The sequence below is a fragment of the Dryobates pubescens genome, chromosome 32 (assembly GCF_014839835.1).
Source record: "Dryobates pubescens isolate bDryPub1 chromosome 32, bDryPub1.pri, whole genome shotgun sequence".
NCBI classification, from domain to species: domain Eukaryota; kingdom Metazoa; phylum Chordata; class Aves; order Piciformes; family Picidae; genus Dryobates; species Dryobates pubescens.
In genome coordinates, this window is record NC_071643.1 from 9023950 (window position 1) to 9031771 (window position 7822).

The window sequence follows — 7822 nt, forward strand, 5'->3', positions numbered from 1 at the left end:
CCGTGAGCTGGAGGGTGAAGGAGCATTGAGGTTGTTTGTTAGGTCAGAATACAAATCACAGAATGGAAGGGGTTGGAAGGGACCTCTAGAGACTGAGTCCAACCCCCCACCAAAGCAGGATCACCTATGGCAGGCCCCACAGGAACACATCCAGGTGGGTTTTGGGAGTCTCCAGAGAAGGAGACTCCACAAGCTCTTTGGCAGCCTGTTCCAGTGCTCTGTCACCCTCACCATAACCAAGTGTGTCTTCGTGTTGAAGTGGAACCTCAGATGAGGGGGAAATGCTTCCATCAGAGAATACACAAGTGTCATGGATGGGCCCTCCGAGCCCAGTGCAAAGCCTGGGATGAGATATCATAGTACACTGGCACAGATAACACACAGCTACTAACTTAGTAATGAGGAATAACAAAACAGCTCTGTAGGAACAATGTCTGGCTCTAACTGCTGGCCTTTCTTCCTGCTGGAGTTACTACTGCAAACATCAGGAGCAATAAATCTGCTTGGATGCCTTTTACAAGATGTATTAGCTGCCTACCACCAAATGCTCATAACCTAGGAAAGCAGTGCCTCTGCTGTGTGTTCTCTTGTGCTGCTCCATGCTGAGGGCTGGGTCGTTGTGCTCAACTCCAGGTGAGTGGAAACACCAGCGTGATCTCCCTGCTCCTGTCTCACTGGGGAGAAAATGAGCCATGCAGGCTGGCGGGGGGCTAGGGAATCCAGAGACTAAAAACCCCTAAAACTCTTTCAACACCTAACTCATGTAATTAAAGATGCTGTTGCTGAGAAGGAAAGTTCTCCTGGCTGGCCAAGCCGGGCTTGCATTCAACTTTTAGTATCTCACAGAGATAAGGAGCAAAAGTAGTAACAGAATTGGTAGTGAGGTTTGCACAGTTAGAGCAACACTCCCCGCGGTTTGTCTTGCATCTGGCTTGGGTGTGGTTTCTCCAGCAGAGACAAGTTGCTTCCAACTATGTAGCTATGACCTGAGGTAGACTTTGGAAGGAACGGGGTGTGATAGAAGTGAGGTTCAGGGTGCCTTCTGAAGGCTCTGGAGCAGTCTGGGATCGTATTTCAGGGTAACACTTGCTGTTTTGATACCCAAAATAAAACTGTAACCTGAGAGTTTTCCTGCTGCTTCTAGTGGTGAGTTGGCACTCAAACTGAACTCCTGTGGGGGCTTGGACAGAGCAGCAAGCAAGCCTGGGACTAGAATTGGGCAAGAAAAAAATGCAATGGCCTAAGTTTTCAGGTTTCCCTTAGCAGTGTTTGTAAACAGCTGTTGGTTGCCTCTGCTAGCCCTGAAATAACTTTCCAAACAAGATGATCCTAAGAGTACTGAACAAATAGTATCTGTGGGTATTTTTCCTCCCCCAGACAAAGCAAAGCCTGACAAGGAAGAGCATGGCTTGGCAACAGTGAACAGGCTTATTCAGGCCTAATGGAGCTGAGGCTCCATCTGAGCAGGCTGGTGGGGAATGTCACACGTGGCAGCTACATGGAAGCTTCAGAGTTTTGCAGTGCATGGGTGAAATATGTCACTGCTCGGAAAAGTGGGGTTCAGCTCTGATACTCCTGGACAGGTGTCTTTGTTTCTGGGGGTTTTTTAAGTGCTAGGAAAGAAAAGTTTCACAAAAGCTGTTCTAACCTAAGATGTTTATGGTATTTGCCTAGAAACTGGGTAAACAAGAGCAAGATGAAGGGAAGTGAAATAAGAGCCTGGGAAGGAGTGGGTTAGATTAGCTGCTACAAACTTGCTCTAGAGTAATGCTCTGTCTGGGCTCTTCTGTCCTGGGAGCTGATTCCTATCCCATGTCCAGCTCCACACAGTAACAGGAGTTCAGCTGTGATGTTTCAGTGTTCACTGTAGCTTTATTAACCCTTGCTGCAGCAGGGTGTTAGCTGCTCCTGGAAGGCTTGGAGGGATCTGCCTGTCGTCTGCAGAGGCTGTCAGCTGTTTCCAATCTTTGTCTACAGGAATACAAAGCTTAGGGTGAATGCTTATGCTGCTTGGCTCTGCTTCTATCTACTCCTCATTTATGCCCAGTTGCTTCATAGTTAACTTTGTCTTTATGGAAATGTCAAAGTGGTCTTGGGTCCCTGCTTGAGGGCAGGAGGAGGTCTGGGGAGGAATGGTCCTTGAGAAGGAGCAGACAGTGCTGTAAAGCTCTCAACTTCATGATGGATCAGGAACTTCAAGCAAGAATGTAACTCTATGCAAATTTGCAACTCAGAAGATCTTATTATCTGCCTGCTGATCCTGTCTGCTTTCCCTGAGCATGCCTCAGTTTCTCCATCTTTAAAAGTGGAGGTAGCACATCCTTTATAAACTCCTCTGAGGTGGAAAGCTCATCAGTAATGGGACTGAAATCCTGGGCAGGGAATGGGTGGTGGAAAATTCTTATGGTTATAATTGCTTCAGCCTAGAGACTGGGTAGGGAGGAAGAGTTTGGTGAAACTCATCATACAAGTGGCTACTCACAAAGTAATTAACAGGAAACCAGCAGGATATTAATCTGCTCTGCTGCACTTCACCTTTGTGTTCCTAACTTCAGACAGCTTGAAAAAGGCTGCTTTTCTTTTACAGCTGCCACATTTCATTCACACTTGAGTTTTCAAATCTCATTTCTTGGGTGGAGTAGGGAGGGGCCAGATCCTGAGTCCATGCAAAAGAATAACTGCTGTTCACCCTCTGGCGTCACACCAAATTCCCTTTCCCATCAGCAACCTCTTCTTTAAAATGTGACTGCATTGCCTCCCAGCAGTGGAGTGGGTTAATAAAGATGAAAAAAATGAGAAAGAAACTCAAATACCTCTTGTAAGCTATGTTCTAAAAGCCTTCCCTTTGCTTCAAAGGAGGAAAAAGCCCTTTGGCTTAGCCTCATCCACTTAAACTGTATATATTTATTAGTAATGCTGCTACATATTGCAGTTGAAACCTGTCTAACACTAATAATTTCCATGATTACTGTGGTGCCAGGAGGCTGTGACAGTCTTGTGTGCTGGATGTGGCAGCCAGGAGATGACAAACCCCTGCCAAAGGCAGGAACCTGAGAGCGGAAGCCATAAAGAGTAAAGTTCTCCCTCCTCTCTGGGCTGGTGGTGAAGTCAATGGGAGACTGCACATCTCCTTGCTCTTAGTTTGCTATGACTGATGGGCAGTGCTCACTCACCAGATGACAAATAGACCTGATGATCACAAAGGTCTTTTCCAACTAAAACAATTTCATGGCAGTTTTCTGAGATCTCTTGACTGATTTGTGTTTTGTGTGCTGCAGGGATGTGGAGTCATGCAGGCTGGATGCTGCTAGCTTACAGAAACAGCCATCTCAGGGCTGAGCTGCCTTCAGTCCTTTCTGTCCTTCAGATCATCCTGAACTTCCCAGGGATGCCATTTTTGCTTTCAAGGACATGGTGGGGGTAACTGTTATAGTCTGGAAGACTGGACCTTGTCTGGGATGTGTGTAATGTGTCATAGATTCCTAGAATGCTAGGGGTTGGAAGGGACCTCCAGAGATCATCAAGTCCAACCCCCTTGCAAAGCAGGACCACTTAGGGCAGGTCACACAGAAATGTGTCCAGGTGGGTTTTAAAGATCTTTAGAGAAGGAGACTCCATAGCCTGTTCCAGTGCTCTGTCACCCTCACAGTGAAAAACTTTTTTCTCAAGTTGAGATGGAATTTACTGTGGTTGAGTTCATGTCCATTTCTCCTTGTCCTGTCACTGGGTATCACTGAAAAGAGACTGGCTTCTTCCTCCTGACAGCTACCCTTCAGATATTTGTAGACATTGGTCATATCCCCTCTCAGCCTTCTCTTCTCCAGACTAACCAGCCCCAGGTCTCTCACTCCTTCCTTGTAAGCTAAATGCTCCAGTCCTTTACTCATCCTTGAAGCTCTCTCTTGAACTCTTTCCAGTAGTTTCCTGTCCCTCTAGATCTGGAGAGCTCAGAATTGTACACAATATTCTAGATATGGTCTTGACCAGGGCTGAGTAGAGGGGGAGAAGAACCTCCCTCAAACTGCTGGACACACTCTTATGAACTTCCAACATACCTCCAATATACACAATTCATCCTAAGCCAAGAATTACCTTCACTATGCCTTTCCTGTCTGCTAAACCCATGGCATCTCCCTTGAATATTGGGCTCTTCATGCACCAAGTTCCCCACAATTAAGTGCACCAGCTCTTGAGGTTTGTGATTGTGCAATGGGGGGGTGAATCAGATGCTTTTCCTTGGGGGCACTGAGCACCTGGAGCCTGTGGCCCTCAGTTAATGATGCTGGCTGTGAGCCAGCCTGCCCTAAACCAAAGGCCTGGATATATCTCCTTGCTTCATGGGCAGCATTTGCTTCACTTTCGGGCTCATTTGCACTGACTGGTTTGGGATTGGAACATGGGATGGACAGGGGGGCAAACAGCTCTTTATCTTTTGTTCTGCCTGACCAGTTTGGGCTCCTCCACTGTCCCCAGATGGCTGAGGTGAGGATTCTGCTGCTATGGACCTCTTCAACGCTTCATTGGTAGGTGTGTGCCCATGAGAAGGACGGACCCATGTCGCCTTTGGCCCTTCTCACCCTGGTGTGGGCAGGATGTTGTCTTCAGTGGGCATCATGGGGTTTCTGGTGGACCTGGGGCAGCATGTGTCCCTTTGAGAAGTGGTGCCACCCTCAGTGCTGCTCTTTGTACCATTTTAAATACCCAAAAAGAGATTCTAAAGGGAAAGGATGGAATTTGACTGTTTCTTCTCCTGGGTGGTCTTTAGGATGTCCTCTAAGAAGCAGGGTCAGGTAGAAGGACCGAGAGGGTGATTTTCCTGCAGTGTCGGCATCTCCACGCGGCGGTATTTCAGCGGGAGGTTCCACGTTTCATGTACCCTGTCCCACCAGGACCTCGTGCGGGTGAGGCGAGCGCAGTCCCCGCGGCCGTGCCGTTGGCTGCCCGGGGCGAGCACAGCAAGCCCGCAGTGCCCTCTGGTGGCCACGACTCGGACAGACACTCACAGCTCACCTCGGTCACAAAGCCAGCTCTCCCGAACCCGGGTTTCCTGAGCTGAGCCGCACCTTCCTGGCTCTCCTACCAAGCTATTCATAGAATCGTTTTGGTCGGAAGACGCATTGGAGTCCAGCTGTTGAGCCAGCACTCCAGGACACCACTACACTGTGCCCCTCTGCACCACATCTACACAGCTTCTAAATACCTCTGGGGATGGGGACTTCACCACTTCCCTGTGCAGCCTGTTCCAGGCCTTGACAAGCCTTTTAAGGAAGATTTTTTTCCTAATGTCCAACTTAAACCTTCCCTGGCACAACCTGAGGCCATTTCCTCTTATCCTATTGCTTGTTACTTGGGAGAAAAGACCAACCCCACCTCTCTCCAACCTCCTTCCAGAGAGTTTTGGAGAGCAAGAAGGTCACCCCTGACCCTGCTTTTTTCCTGGCTAAACAATCCCAGGTCTTACCACAACCTCTCCATGTGAAACCTGGATGAAGGCTTGCACAACCTTGGAAGAAGTGAAGGTAATCAGTCCCTTGTTAGAGGGACTGGTATCTTGCACACTTCATCTTACAGCTTTGTTTGATTGTGGTGGTGGCACAAACAGGGTGATGGAAAAAATAGCTTGAGGAAGGATATGAAATGTAGAGAAAAAGCAGGTTCTAAGTTTGGAACTGGATCAAAAGAGGAAGACCAGAGAAAGAAAAGCACCATGACACACGGATGAGCTGAATGAGTAGGGAGTGGGCAGGGTTCAGGAAGTAGGAAGGGTGAAGGAAAAGGGGATTCTGGAAATACAGAGGAAATATGAGAAAACAGGGGAAAGCTGAAGGCAAAGCAGACTATATTTAACCACATGTATTTTATAAACTTCAAGCTGGGCCCGTTCTTCCTGTGTCTGTTTCCTTTCTTGTCTGGCAAATAGCTGGGAAACACAGTAAGGCAGATAAAAGTCCTCTCTTGGGACAGCTCAGAGGACAGACAATCCCTGTCTGTTGCCCTGCTCCACGAGCTTGAGGAAGCCCCATTCGACCTCCCTGGCTGCAAGTGTGTGACCTGGTCTGTGCTGCTCTATCAGTTCCCATCACTGTGCTCCAGGCAGTTTGTCCTTACCTCAGCTTGGGCACAGTTCTATCTGGGTCATCCCCAGATAGTGAGAGCAGAAAGAACTTCACCCAGCTCCCAGTTAGGATGTTCATGTAAGATCAGTGTATCTCCAGCTATGTTGTTGTCCAAATATTTACATATTTGCTAGACCTGGGATTAAAATCTACATGTCTGCTCACTGAGATGAATCCTGACCAGCTCTTGTAAGCTCTCCCCAAGTTCCTGGCTCATCCTGACAGAAAGGAACTCTGGTTCAAGATTGAACTCAAAAGTGTGAGCACCACCAGTGCCATGGTCACAGCAACTGCCAAAAAACTAGCACCACAGGAAGGGGAGGAATTCTGCTGTTGATTAACCAGCTACATGGACAATATTCACGTGCACTGGACACAGACACAATAACCAGCACAATCCAGCTGCTTAAGAACTTAAAAGGATGAAGGCTTACAGCTGCTTCTAGTTTAAAATCCATAAAGAAACCAGCTAATATATTTCCTGTGACTACACATCCTTCCTCAGCCCATATCCCCCCACTAATGACTCCAGGGGGAATATCCTTTTCTTTGCTCCCTTATGGTGGCCCCAGGCCAGTTATGCATGGGCAGTGAGCTTATCCACCGAGTGGATAAGGAATTGGCTGACTGGTCACAAAAATTTGTGGTTAGTGGCTCAATGTCTGAGTGGAGACTGCTGACCAGTGGTGCTCCTTAGGGGTCAGTACTGGGACCAGTGCTGTTTAACATCTTTGCTGCCAACATGGACAGTGGAATTGAGGCATCCTTGGCAAGCTTCCATATGATGCCAAGCTGAGTGGTGGTGTCAGTGTGCCCGAGTGACAGGATTCATCCAGAGGGATCTGGACTAGTTTCAGAGGTGGGCCTGTGTGAACCTCATGAGGTAGAACAGGGCCATGCTATACCTGTGTAAGGGCAATCCCCAGTATCAGTCCAAGGTGGGGGATGAAGGGATTGAGAAGTCCTGCAGAGGACTTGGGGCTACTGTTGGGTGAAAAGCTACATGTGGTCCATCAATGTGCACTCACTGCCTAGAAACCAGCCATACCCTGGGTTGCATCAAAAGCAGTATGGGCAGCAGGCTGGGGGGGAAGGGATTCTGCTCCTCTGCTCTGGTGAGACCCTACCTGCAGTGCTATGTCAGCACAGGAGAGACATGGCTATGTTGGAGTAGGTCCACAGGAGGCCACAAAAGTGATTAAAGGCTGAAACACCTCTGCTGTGAGGACAGGCTGGGAGTGTTGTGGGTTTTCAGCCTGGAGAAAACTCCAAGACCACCTTACTGTGGCGTTTCAGTATTTAAAGGCACAATGAAAGGCAGCGCCTTTAAACTAAAAAAGGGTTGATTTAGATTAAATACAAGGGAAAAGTATTTTCACAGTGAGGGTGGCATGACACTGTCCCGGGTTGCCCAAAGAGGTGGAAGATGCCTCATAGCGGGAGGCATTCCAGGTCAGGTTGATCGGAGGTCTGAGCAAGCTGCTCCAGTTGAAGATGTCCCTGCTGCCTGCAGGGGAAGCGGACTAGATGGTCTTTAAAGCTTCCTGCCAACCCCAACAATACTGTGACTCCTTGATTCTGCTCCCTGGGAACCCGCAGCCCTTCTGGGGGTGTCACCCCGCAGCGCCCAGCAGCAGGCACGGCGGGAGCGCTCCCCTGCTCCCCCGCGGAGCTTGCCCCGCCCGGCGCCGGAGGTGACGCCAGCG